The sequence below is a fragment of the Astyanax mexicanus genome, chromosome 16, assembly GCF_023375975.1.
Source record: "Astyanax mexicanus isolate ESR-SI-001 chromosome 16, AstMex3_surface, whole genome shotgun sequence".
Taxonomy (NCBI): domain Eukaryota; kingdom Metazoa; phylum Chordata; class Actinopteri; order Characiformes; family Acestrorhamphidae; genus Astyanax; species Astyanax mexicanus.
The window spans coordinates 39,317,572-39,332,166 of NC_064423.1; the positions used below are offsets into that span (position 1 = coordinate 39,317,572).

A 14,595-nucleotide genomic window follows, 5' to 3' on the forward strand; every position below is an offset into this window, starting at 1 on the left:
ATGTTGTTAAAATGTGGAAAGTGCTGATATTTAGTGAGTAAGTATGTTTTCTGTTGTGTGTGGGCACTTTTAAAGACACAGACTAAGTTGATTGTTCCCAGCACTTTGTGTAATGTAGCACTGTTACAAAATTTACGATTAGTCGACAATGAAATTTGTACTCGACAAATTTAAATAATCGTCATTGTCGATTATATTGATTAATCGTTGCAGCCCTAATGGCTAAGTGTTATGTAGGGCCAGGGGGTGAAATGGAACAGAGCCGTGGAGCATAATTTAGCGTAGCGCAGTCTGCTGATAGCTTACATGCATGATGAGATGTTGGAGCAGCAGGCTGTTTTCGAGCGCTGTTTGCTGAATATCTCTCCGCCAGATGATGATTTATTCCCGCTCCTCGCCCGTCACACTGCTATCCGCCGGCACAGATCAGTCCTGGCACTGACAAATGAGTCTTTTATGTCTCCAGACACTCAGATATAAAACCGGCCTCTCTCTCGCTGACCTGACAACTGTTTTATCAACTGTCAACATCATCAGCTGATCAGCACACAGCCGCTCACTGCACCCGGGCCGGGAGCACTCTGTAAACAGCGCCGCTGCAGCGAGCGCGCCGCCGGTATTGATGGAAGGCCGGTATAAAAGATTTCCATTAACATTTAACTGCAAATGTGCTATTGATTGATCTCGGGGAACAGCGGCGGCGGCGAGTGCATTTACAGGGTGCAGGTATGGGATGTGTGTTTGTTGAGCGTGGATGATGATTACAGCAGTGTGTGGGGGTGGTGCACTTATGCTCACCACTGCATTAACCTGTAAAGAAAACGTCTACCGTGGGAGGGAACAGCAATTCACTATATGTAAAATATGTGTGGACACTAAAATATTATTACAATATTTCAGAACAATATTTTTGCAATGACAATATTCTTAACGATATGACAAAACAAAACAATTAAAATATGTTACCATCATATGGCAAAACCTTTGCAACACCTTAACAAACACCTAACAACACCATAGCATCCACCTTGCAACACCCTAGTAACAACTTTGCAACACCATAGCATAGATGGGGATCTGTGGGAAGGAACTATAATAAAACTCTAAGGTAATGATGATATTCTTGATCATATGACAAAAACACTTAAAATATGTTTCCACCACATGACAAAACCTTAGCCACCAAAAACCATCACCAAAACACCATAGCATTCACCTTGCAACTACTTACAATACCATAGCAACCACCTGGGATACCATAGTATCCTTTTAGGAACACCTTAGCAAACACCTAACAACACCATAGCATCCACCTTGCAACACCCTGGCAACCAGCTGGCTACCACTTTGCAACACCATAGCATCCTTCTAGGAACACCTTAGCAAACACCTAACACTGTCATAGCATCCATCTTGCAACACCATAGCATCCACGTAGAAACACCTTAGCAAACACCTAACAACACCATAGCATTTACTTTGCAACACTGTAGCAACCTGCTGGCAACCCCTTTGCAACAACCATAGCATCCTTCTAGGAACACCTTAGCAAATACATAACAACGCCTCAGCAACCACTTCCCAACCCCATAACAGCCACCTAGGAACACCCTAGCAATCTGCTGGCAACCAGCTTGCAACACCATTACCACCATCTGGGATACCATAGCAATCACCTAGCAACACCTTAGCTACCAGCTGGCAGCCACTTTTCAACACCACAGCAGTATCCCCAACAGGAATACACCAACAACCATCTAGCAACACCTTATCAAATACCTAACAACACCATAGCATCCACATATCAACACCCAAGCAACCAGCTGGCAACCACTTTTTGACACCATAGCAACCACCTGGGATATCATATAAACACTATAGCAACACCTTAACAGCCACTTAGCAACACCATAGCAGCCACCTCACAGCACCCTGGCAACCTGCTGGCAACCATCTTAAAACACCATTGCAACCACATGGGATGTAATAAACACCTAACAACACCTTAACAGCCACTTAACAACACCTGACAACACCTTAGCAGTTACTTAGCAACACCATAGCAACCACCATAGCAACTATCTAGCAACATCTTAGCAGCCAATTAGCAACACCCTAGCAACCACTTTGCAACACCATAAAAAAAACACCTGGGATATACTGCAGTAGAAACCATCTAGCTACACCTTAGACAACAACTAACAACACCTTAGGAGCCACTTAGCAAAACCCTAGCCACCAGCTAGCAACCACTTTGAAACACCATTACAAACACCTTGGATATAATAGAAACTATCTAGCAACACCTTAGCCAACAACCAACAACACCTTAGCAGTCACTCAGCAACACCATAACAATCAGTTAAAAAACGGCTTTGCAACACCATAGCAACCACCTGAGATACCAGAGAGATTGGTGGGAACCGTCTGTTTCTATTTATTATAATACACGTTCTGTGTAATAAACGTTTTAAACACTCAGAAGAAACAAAACACTGTACAATTTTCTCTACAGTAACTTAAAACAGTGTATAAATGTGAGAGTTTCAGTCAGACATAAGACAGAATTAAGTGTGTTTTTTATGGTGAAAAGAATGCAAGCTATTATGCTTATTAGCAAAGTGAAGTCTTCTTCTCTATCGTCAGACTAAATTTTTAGTGGTTGCTATGGTGCTGCAAAGTGGTTGACAGCTGGTTGCTCGGGTGTTGATATGGGGTTGGAAAGAGGTTGCTGAGGTGTTGCTGAGTGGTTGCTAAAGTGTTGCTAGATGGATGCTATGTTGTTGCATAATGGTTGCCAGCAGGTTGCTATGGTGTTGCAAAGTGGTTGCCAGCTGGTTGCTAGGGTGTTACAAGGTGGATGTAAACAAACTGAACTTTGTATTTGATCAAGTTTAAAAATAACCCAGAATTTGATGCTGTTGTAGCCACGTTAACACAGTTTATGCCCCTGATAATACCGTAAATATATGATACGTGTTTTAACACGGTGTAATGGTATTAAAATGTGGATATGGCTCAAACCTATACAGCTTTTGTTTACTTTAATTTGCTGTTAATTGCATTAGCTTGTTTGGACTAAAGCTTTAATTTTAGACTTGTGAACAAATTAAACAGGCGGTGGAAGTGTTGTTCCCTGGCTTCTCAGTGCTGGTGACAGTTAATTAAGCAGTCATAGCGTTTTAGCAGGGGAGCAGCTCAGCGCGGTTATGTTGTTTATAGACCTGGGAGTAATTGGTTTGGCCTTAAATTAGCTGGACGGTGTGTATGCGGCACTGAGAGCCCTGAGAGTCCTGAGAGCTCTGAGAGGGTCCTGCGGCTGTGCTGTGTATACAGTAGTATATGTAAAAGGGGAAGGCTCTGCAGCGTTTACTGCTGCATACTGCATGCCTTTATTACCAGTCAGGGGAACGCTAACGGCTAACTGTGAGAGTGCTGGAGTGCTGGAGTGCTCTTCACTTTATATCATCCCTTCATCCTTCATTTGAGTTGTCTGCTCACTGACACTCAGTGTTTGCTGCGCTATATATGTAGCGTAGCGCGCTAATGCTGTATTATCATTGACAGAATTGCTTAAACTGCAGGTTGCATAGCCCCAACGGCTGCTGATTCCCAGTGAGTTTAGGGAATAGTGTGTGTATATTGTGTCAGAATATATATTTTTACAGTATATACACTGATATAAACTCATGGGAAACACTTGAGGACCTAGCTCATTGCTATCTTATACCCTGTCAACAGTCTATTTTTATGGATTCCACCTGTGTTGTTTAAATAGCAACAGTGCTGCTTCTAAATATATCTACTTTGATGGGCATAGTGGCCTAGAAATTAGGTGTGTTCAGGTCAATTTCTGGTTTATTGCTATCTCTATCTTGGCAAAGGAAAACACAGGTGCACCACTGACTACCTGAATACAACCTAGACAGATGTCAACAGTTAGACGTTCATTGCTATCTTGGCTGCGCCATTAAAATAGCAATCCGCCAAAGTCAGAGCTCATCTGGCTCTTAAAGGAAAAGGAAAGTGACACACTAATTGGTTTATTTCATGTTACGCCCAAAATTAAACATACCCATGATTAATTAGGAGAATTAACACATGTCTTCTTGTGTGTTTCGAGCCATGCAAGGTGTACTTTTCCCGTCGTTAAGATAGCAAAGACACCCTGACACTCGGTGCACGGTTGCTAAGAGATCGCTAAGACAGACACTGCTCTGTTAGCCAAACGTTATTTGGATTCCACTTCCTAGCAACACACCTTATCAACCACTTACCAACACAAGAGCAACCCCCTAGCAACACGATAGCAACCACTTGGGATACTATAGCAACAATCTAACATAAAAAGGTAATTTGTTTTAAGCACAAATTATTGTGCAGTCCAGTGCAATTCCAACAATGCAAGGTGGTTGCAAGGACATTACTACGTGGTTGGTATGGAGTTGCTAAGTAGTGTGAGTATAATGTAATAATGGAAAATATTATTGAATTAATGGAAAAATTAAGAGAGCACTTCAGTTTCTGAATCAGTTTCTCTGATTTTGCTATTTATAGGTTTATGTTTGACTTACATGAACATTGTTGTTTTATTCTATAAACTACAGACAACATTTCTCATAAATTCCATCATTTAGAGCATTTATTTGCAGAAAAGTAGAGCTTTCAGACCTCAAATAATGCAAAGAAAACAAGTTCATATTCATAAAGTTTTAAGAGTTCAGAAATCAATATTTGGTGGAATAATCCTGGTTTTTAATCACAGTTTTCATGCATCTTGGCATCATGTTCTCCTCCACCAGTCTTACACACTGCTTTAGGATAACTTTATGCTGCTTTACTCCTGGTGCAAAAATTTATTCAAGCAGTTCAGTTTGGTTTGATGGCTTGTGATCATCCATCTTCCTCTTGATTATATTCCAGAGGTTCTTAATTTGCTAAAATCAAAGAAACTCATCATTTTTAGAGGGTAGAGTAGGGGGTTGGATAGTTAGGCTGAAAGGCTTGGGGACGGCAGAACCGGCTTTGGACCCCCTCTGGAGGAGCTCAGGGTTCTGGACTCATCCGTTACCTGCAGACCCGGCTTTCATTAGCTGATAGCAGCAGCCATTTACAGCCGCGTGTAATCATTCTCTCTGAGCTGGAGCTCCGCCAGCTCATGGATTCAGCCCTTTCAAAAGCTGGAATCTCTTTTCCTCTTCTCTTTCTTATCCTCTCTCTCACTCTCTCTTTCTTATCCTCTCTCTCTCTCTCTCTCTCTCTCTCAATCTGCATTTCAGTTCGGTTCGTCTTTTTTCCGCTGCTTCCTCCTGCCAACTTCTGTCAACCCACAGTAAAATCTTGCTTATATCATCCTCTACTCTGCACTCACTCCTCTTATCCTCTCTGTTCAGTCTAATATATGAATATATGAGAGTAAAGCATGTTAGTATTCGCTGTCATTATACATTTAATCCACTTAATTGCTTTATTTGATTGATTAAATGTAGTGGTATATTGATATACCATGATATTACATGTTAATCTGCCAGCATTGATAATCATATATTTATTTTTTAGTTAGAAAAGGTCTATACAACATATGTTCACTCTCACATAAAGATAAAGATCTCACTTTCAAAATGATTTGAAAGTTTTTTGCGTTTTATGCAAATAAACTGATTCTGGCCACGTCATGTATACGCTAATCACTTGTGCTAAAAGGCAAAACACAAACAACATAGTTCATGCTTAGCTTCAATATAAGCAAAAAACCCTAATCTGTTAACTTTCCATGGACAGTAGGTACAGATCCCTCCCTCAGACGAAGTCTGCTGGCCAATCTTGCAGAGTACTGTCCGAGGATCTCAACCAAAGTAAAAAAAAAATAAAATTACCGATTTTCTTGGTGGAGACAACAAACAAACCTGTGATCAACAGATTCAGAGCGTCTAACTCTGACTTTACTTTATCTACAAGATGTTTCAGCTTGTAATGAGAAAAGGCTGAAATAACAAAAAAGACGCAGAGCTTTCAGACCTCATGCAAATAAAACAAGTTCATATTCATAAAGTTTTAAGAGTTCAGAAATCAATATTTGGTGGAATAACCTTGGTTTTTAAACACAGTTTTCATGCGTCCTTTGGCAGCTTGTTCTCCTCCACCAGTCTTACACACTGCTTTTGGATAACTTTATGCTGCTTTACTCCTGGTGCAAAAATTTGGGTTTTTAATTTGGTAAAATCAAAGAAACTCATCCTTTTTAAGTGGTCTCTTATTTTTTTCCAGAGCTGTGTATGGATAATAGGCGAGGAAACAAGAAGGTGGTCATAATGTTTTGCTTGATTTGCACAAGTTCACGCCAGCACATCATCGGCAGAGATCCTGAAGTGCACCAAAAGCGGACGCTCTGACGTCACGGCGTGACGAAAGCACTCGAGAAGGTGCGGGGAGCCGAGGCAGGGCTTAGAGCTGCTACTGCGCGAGTGTGTGTGTGTGTGTGTGTGCGGCTTTCAGCGAGCGCGAGAGAGTGTGTGTGTGTGGGGATCTCTTACATCACTCTGGCTGCCTCAGGCTGCGCTGGTTCCCCTATCAGAGCGGTGTGTGTGTGGTATGTGTGTGTGTGTGTGATGGTGTCTCTGGGCAGAGCTCGTTCGCTGTGTATTTAAATTTCTCTATATTTTACCGGCTGCTCCTCCTCCTCTTCCTCTTCCTCCTCCTCCGCCCCCTGCATCGCTGCATGAGTGGGAGAACCCGAGGAGCGGGAACAGTGTTTAAATGAAACTGGAGCTGCAGCACCAGCAGCTCTGCTCGGCAGCTCCTGGATCAAACACACACACACACACACACACCTGCAGCGAGCATGTGGAACCCTCAGGGCTACTCGGAGTACGCGGTTTACCCAGGACAGCCCGTCTGCACCGTGGCGTACAGGTGTGTACCCATTCCTTTGCTTGGCATGGTGTGCTCTGGTGCTCCGGGTGACGTAGGTGACGGACGTAGCTGCTGGAAAGTTGCTTGTGAGCTGTATTAGTGATGCAGCGTGCACCAGAAGTGCTTATCATTAGTGTAAAGGGAATAACATACAGTGTATATAGTGTGAAATTATGCTGTAGTCAACATAGGATATAAAATATTGTTGTTAACTTCAGTATTTTCACATAATTTTCATTATTTTAAAATGTTTTGCATTGCAGATTAATACTAAACTCATCCAAACTATAAAGAAATACATATGAAATTATTTAGTAAACCAAAAAAAGTGTTAAACAAACCAGAATATGTTTTATATTTTACATTCTTAGACGACAGTTTTGCACATCTCTGCATCAACTGGAATGACTTTCAGTTAACTCCTTAATATCTTGCCTCTTAATGTGTTTCAGAGCAATGAACTGTAAGAACTACTCAACTAAGTAAAGAAAAAAAAAAATATATATATATATATATATATATATATATTTTTTTTTTAGAGAAGGTCAGTCAATCCGAAACATTTCAAGAACTTTAAAAGTATCAAGTGCAGTCACTGCATTGTTATTCTAATTGTTATTCTAATCATACAGTATCCTCTGTAGTGCTATTCTAATCATACATTTACCTCTGTAGTCCTATTTGAATCGTGAACTTACCCAAGCATTGCTATTCTAATCATTAAATTACCTCAGCAGTGCTATTCTGCTAATGAAATTACCACCAACCCTGAGCACGCTGCCCTCACATTACAACTAACTGTCTTGTTCTTCAGCAAATCTACACTAAAATATCTCCAAACAATCAGCTGTTCGGATTAAAGCATCAGCTATTTAGCTGGATCAGAGGCTGGAACTGCTGCAGGTGTAAAATGTGGAACTGGAATCTGGATCGGTGGTGTGTCTGTGTTGATGTTAAGGCAGGTTTATGGTCCAGCACAAAATGTGAACTGGAATCTGGATCAGTAAGCGGATCGTTCTTGTTTATTCATTATACATTAGTTGTGTCAATATCGGACCGATATCAATATTGTGCCAGATCGGTCCCAAAAATCAAAAATGACAAAAACTGCAAAACAGTACAAGTAAATACCAAAAAGACATTTAAATAAAATTGTCTTTCCATCTCCAGTGATAGGGCTGCACAATATATTGTTTAAGCATTGTCATTGCGATGTGTGCACACGCAGTATTCACATCGCAGGTTGTGCAATGCAACTTAAGGCAACACCTCATGTTGCAGTGTTTTGATTCTGGTCACAAGAAGTAGATACACAGCGTTGTCTCTGTGTCTGTGTGAGTGACAGGCTGCTGCTGCCTGAGAAGAGCGAGGGGGGGGACGGGAAGGTGTAAACACAAAGTAACCGCACACATGGCCTCCATCCACATGGTTGGGCACGTGCTTGTAAATGTGAGCACGTGTGGAAAGCGGTGCACCTCAGTCCAGCACAGTTTTGCAGCGCAGATATTTCCAGTTACAGCTGAATTCACGCTTTTAATCCCAGAAAAACAAACGCTCTTATTTACCTTTTAAAAAGCCATTTGAATGCCTGATTAAAGGGCTGATTACTGTTGTTTTGCTGTTTTCCTCGGGTTTTGAGTCTGGACTCGAGAAAGTGCATGGGTGGGGGCGGGGATGCTGACATCATGGGTCCTTGTTTAATATTGGGATATATATCGGTGAAAAAATAACATTTGCAATATAATTTTTTTTCCAATGTTGTGCAGCCCTATCCAGTGTCTAATTAAATTAATTTTATTTAATTTTCCTTTATATTAGCAGTATCTCTCATTGAATCAGTGAGTTTTGAAAAAGGTTTTCAGCTTTATTCTTTTTATTTTTAGTTAATTACTTTAAGTGTATAAATTGGCCTTCAGTCGCATTGTTATGGTCTTGTCACATTGTCCTATTTGTCTTGTTAATATAAACTACTGGCTTATTATGAGGATATGAAGTTATTAATTATATCTTCAGGCTTATTCATATTAATGACTTCATAAGTAACTATTACAGTGATATGTTAGAAATGTAGTTCTGGGAATGTTTTGGACATTTCAACTGAACGTTCCTCAAGAGTAGTTGAACTTGTTGTACTGGTGTTTCTTTAACTAGAGCAGCAGTGTGTGTGTAAGTGTGTGTGTGTGTGTGTGTGTGTGTGTGTGTGTGTGTGTGTGTGTTCTGATTGTAGATACAGGTAAACAGGACAGATCCAGAACTCTCAGAAAGCCCGGGGATGATCCGGGTTCAGATTTGTGTTTCTCAGATAACAGAATTCAGATTTCAGATACTTTCCGCTTCCAATTTCCTTACTTATGTAGGCAAAACAAACAGGATGGTTTAAGCCTTAGTGCTATTATAATCATACATTTACCTGAGCAGTGCTATTCTAGTCATACATGTCCCTGTACAGTGCTATTATAGTCAGGAATTTACCTCAGTAGTGGTATAATAACAACAAATTTACCTCAGCAGCACTATTCTAATCATGAATTAACCTCAGTAGTCCTATTCTTATCATACATTTATCTCTGCAGTGCTCTTCTAAACATACATTTACCTCAGCAGTGCTATACTAATCATGGATTTACCTCAGCAGTGCTGTTCTAATCTTAAATTTGCCTCAGCTATGCTATTATAATCATGAATTAACCTCAGTACTGATATTTTAAAATGAATTTACCTCAGCAGTGCTACACTAATTATATATTTATCTTAGCAGTGCTATTTTAATCAGAAATGTACCTCAGTAGTGCTATTATAATAATGCATTTACCTCAGCTGTGCTATTCTAATCATATATTTACCTCAGTTGTGCTATTATAATCATAAATCTACCTCAGCAGTGCTTTTCTAATTATAAATTTACCTCAGCAGTGCTATTATAATCATAAATGTACCTTAGCAGTGCTACACTAATGATAGATTTACGTCACCCGTGGTATTATAATCAGGAATTTACCTCAGAAGTGCTATGCTAATCATAAATTAACATCAATACTGATATTCTAATACTGAATTTACCTAAGCAATGCTAAATTATCATTAATTTACCTCAGCAGTCCTATTCTAATCATGAATTAACCTCAGTACTGATATTTTGAAAATGAATTTACCTCAGCATTGCTACACTAATCGTATATTTATCTTAGCAGTGCTATTTTCATCAGAAATGTACCTCAGAAGTGCTATTATGATCATACATTTACCTCAGCAGTGCTATTCTAATCAGGGATTTACCATAGTAGTGCTATTCTAATCAAAAAAATTAACCTCAGCAGTGTTATTCTAATCATGAATTTACCTTAGCATTGCTATTGTAAACATACATTTATTTAGTCAAGTGCTATTTCAATCATGAATTTACCTCAGCAGTTCTATGTCTCCCAGCGATCTTGTATCTCTGGACTCCATTGCCCAAAATGCGCCATACTGACATGACACCTCCCAAACCACAATCACCTGAGTTTTGAATTCACCTGTTACACGCACTATATATACCCTGCACTTCACTCGCTAGTTGCCGAGTATTCGATCTGGTTCCGTCCTTTATTTGCAAAGGATTTCTCTTTCCTGTGTATTGTGTATGACTTCTTTTTTTCTTCTTTTGCCTTGCTAACAATTAGTACGACTTTATATTTGTAGTGTGGCTCATGCTGTTTTATACAGCATTGCCTCTTACTCAAGCGTAGAAGTGCTCACGCTGTGTGCTGCTGTTCATTGGGATGCGCTGTGGATCTGCATGTCAGACGGAAGATAGATGAAGTTGCCGTACGTTCTATTACCCATTCTACCCCTATTGCTGTGCTTGTCACCTGTCCACCACCAGCACTTCCTGTCTGTGGTCCAGCTGACAGCCAATCAGCAGTCAGTGAGTGCCCCAGTGACCGAGAGGGGTTAGAATCAGTAATGCTGCCTCAGCCTCAGAGCCAGCTCTTTTTGTATTGTTCTTGTCTCCGTTATGGCCCCACCTTTTCATTAGTGTGGTCGGTGTGGCGCAGTGGATAACACTACCATTACATTCTAGTGAGCTACCACATTATGTATGAGACTGGGGTTCAATTTCCCGGGCTGGGTGACCGAATGCTGTGCTACATCAATAAGATAAGTAAGTTAGTGTTCCCACCTGCGCTGCCTTTGTTGCCCAGCCCTCTCGTTATCTACCCCAGGAGTTCCTTGTCTGTCTAAGTGTATATGTAGCATCAGCCTCACACTGATCAAGCATAACATTATGAATATTAATGTAATTTTTTTCAGCTTAATTAATGATATAGTTCTATATTTACAGACTGTAGTCCTGCATCTGTTTCTCTACATACTTATTAATTATTTTCCTACTTTTATCCAGTTCTTCTTCAGTGTTCAGGATCGCATAGCAAAGACCACCACAGAGCAGCTATTATTATTTGGATGGTGGGTCATTTATAATCAGCACCGTGCAGCTTAATTTATGGCGTGTTATTGTGTCTTTGCTATCATAACGACGGGAAAAGTATGCCCTGCGTGGTTTAAAACACAGGAAAGGCATGTACTAATTCTCTTAATTAATCATAGGTGTGCATTTGCCATAACATACAATAAAACAGTCAGGGTGTCATTTGCCATTTCCTTTGGCGAATTGCTATTTTAACGGTGCAGCTAATGGAATGTGTCCAGTGCTTTTCGTCAGAGGAAACTGACCTGCTCATTCGCTAATTTAACACAAACAAAAGTAATTATAATAAATGAAAATAATATGTGATAGATGATATTGTCTATTGTGTTTATTTGTATATTATATGTTTTATGTTCACATATATAACAGTGAACAGTATTTTAGCGAGTCAAGCTAAATGGCCAATCAGTGCTTCAATAACTGTAACTGTAGTAGGTGAAGAAAAACCCATAAAAAAACTAAAAAACTATGATTAATTACAAATTTTGTTCTATTCAAAAAGGTATTTAAGTTGCATTTTAGTTGCATTTAATGGCCTTAAAATGACAATAATATCATTTTTATCGTAATAATTTCTTTGACGATATTTTGTCCACTATTTTTTTTATTTACTGTGAAAGCCTGTGTAGCTAACAGCTAACAGATTCTGTTGCTCAGTCCAGTCTCTCTCCGTACATTAAATGAAGTGGAAAGAACTATTGAGTTTAACAATACTCATCATGTTCGGCTGCACGGACACTGGCGAGCAAATAAAAGCAGGAAAACAAAAGCTGAGAAGTGTTTCTGAAAGGAACAGCATGCCATCTCCACCTACACGCTCTGTTCCGCACAGGAAATTTAATGCCCCTGCTCTTTGTTCGCCCACGGTGCTCTCTCTGTCTCTCTCTCCTTGCCCTCAGCAAAGGTATCAGGCAGAAATTCCGGGAGTTCAGGCCATTTCCTGAAATTCCGGAGCTCTAGGAAGCATGTTCTGTTCCATAACAGCCCTCAAAACAAACCAGTCTGGATCTCCCCAGTGAATCCAGCCTCCAGTTCAACCTCCAGTGTAGAGCCGCCACCAATAACATGCCAATCCTGCCCAGCGAAGAAATTACGTTACCTTACGTTCCTTCCATGCACTTCACTCTGTCTCCAGGACATGAAGTAGGCTTTTTTCTGCTTGTTTGTAGTAGTGACTTTTATTTTGACACAGCATATTGGTTAAAATTAGTTGAATGAGTTTATTTTAGACAATATCTGTTTATTCATTGGAATATGTGACTTATTAGTGACTTTTAATTTGAAACAATTGGTTGTTTCGTTCATAACATCTCAATCTCAAAAACTTTTATCTCAGTTGAATATCATTGAATAGTTACTTTATTTCAGTAATTCAGTTCAAATTGTGAAGCTATATAATATATTATATATATGTATTACACTCAGAATGATATATTTTAAGTGTTTATTTATTTTATTGCTAATGATTATGAAGCTTACAGCCAATGAAAACCCAAAAATCTGTCTCAGAAAATTAGTATATTATATAAGATCAATTGATACTTTTGGCAGTGTTCCAATTCCTGCTGGAGAATAAAATCCACATCTCCATAAAAGTTGTCAGCTTGTTTGTTGAAATTAGGAAACTTTAATTTGGCCTGGTATGCTTGTTTGTATTAGTGACTTTTATGTTGAAACTGAAATATTTTGTTCGTAATAGTGACTTGTATTTTGACACAGCCGGTTTGTTGAGTTTAATTTTGACTATATCTGTGTATTCATTGCTATTAGGTTTTTTATTTAGACAAAGTCTGATTTTTATTTGTGTTAGTGACTTTTATTTTGGCTTGGTACATTTGTTTGTTTGTTGGTATTAGTGACTTTTACTTGCATATGATTTGTTTGTTCATCAGAAATAGTGACTTGTATTTTGACATGGCTTGATCATTTATATTAGCTAACTTTATTTTGACATGGTCTGTGTGTTAATTTACACTAAAGACTTTTATTTTGACATGGTATTTTTCTTCATTGAAATGAGTGGCTTCTGACTTGTTTATTCATTGCTATTAGTTACTTATTTTGATGCAGTCTGTTTTTTATTTGTACTACTGACTTTTATTTTGACATACTCTGTTTTATTTGTATAAGTGACTTTTAGACTTTTACTTTCACAATATTTATTTGTTTTTTTGGATTTAGTGACTTGTATTTTGACACGGTTTGATCATTTATATTAGTTAACTTTATTTTGACGTGGTCTGTATGTTAATATACATTAGAGACTTTTATTTTGACATGGTATGTTTCTTCGTTAAAATTTGTGACTCTTAGTTTGGTCTGGTCTGCATGTTTCTATTAGTGATAGAAAGTCTTATTTTGACACTGTTTATACATTTGTATGGGTGACTTTTATTTTGACACAGTTTGAACATTTATATTAGTGCCATACTGACGTCCAACTGTCTGGGTCTCACCACTATCAGCGGCACACTGCTGCTGCTACAGCTCAGCCAATCAGCATTCCCTCCTGCCCTGCCCCTAAACCCATACATCACCCAGTGCCCTTTCCAAATTAGCCCTCCTTTTTTTTTTTTTTTTAATTAGCAATTTTTTAAATTAGAGCTGAGGGTGGAGTCAGCAAAAAATCAGGGAGTATAGTTACCCATTAAACTTTAACAAATCATTCATTTATAGCGCGTGTATTATAGGCATTTATCAGCATTACATTACTGTGGAATAGTTAACACATGGTATAACAGTTATTATAAATATTCATATATTTAGCCGATGCTCTTATCTGAAGATTTTTATTTTTTATTTTATAGAGGTTCTTTCCTTGACAGGCATTCAAACTTCCTACCATGCTTCCATTTCAGTGAGTGAAATGTGATTTTTTTATTAATAGGGTGTCAATCAGAAGTGACTTCCTGTCACTGTGAGCAGGAGATAACATAGGGTGTCATCAGTCGTAATTGTAGGAATTAATTTAAATGCCAGACCAGTAATAACAATAACAACTGCATAATAATTCCCTGCATATAATATCAATCCATTACACTGACATGCCACATGTCACAGGACAGCAATTTGTATTCTGATTGGGGTCTCCTGTTCTGAATGTGTATTGAATTACTGATCAGATTATTTATGAACTCCAAAGTTCTGCAGTATTCTGATTATAAAATAGGGGTGTAAGAAAATTTTGATATCAGTATTATATTGCAATACTT

The 14,595-nt window shown here is 38.9% G+C and overlaps 1 protein-coding gene across 9 annotated transcripts in view; it reads left to right on the forward strand.

The window, feature by feature from the left end:
* plekha7b (pleckstrin homology domain containing, family A member 7b) overlaps positions 1 to 14,595 on the forward strand; it is a 291,689-nt gene that overhangs the window by 64,136 nt on the left and 212,958 nt on the right. The window contains exon 1 of one of the 9 annotated variants that reach the window (XR_007424777.1): positions 6,599 to 6,912. The exons of the other annotated variants lie outside the window; for them this stretch is intronic. The gene's annotated coding sequence lies outside the window, so the exon portion shown is untranslated. Of the gene's footprint in view, positions 1 to 6,598; positions 6,913 to 14,595 lie in introns of those variants that run through there. 9 annotated transcript variants of the gene reach the window in all.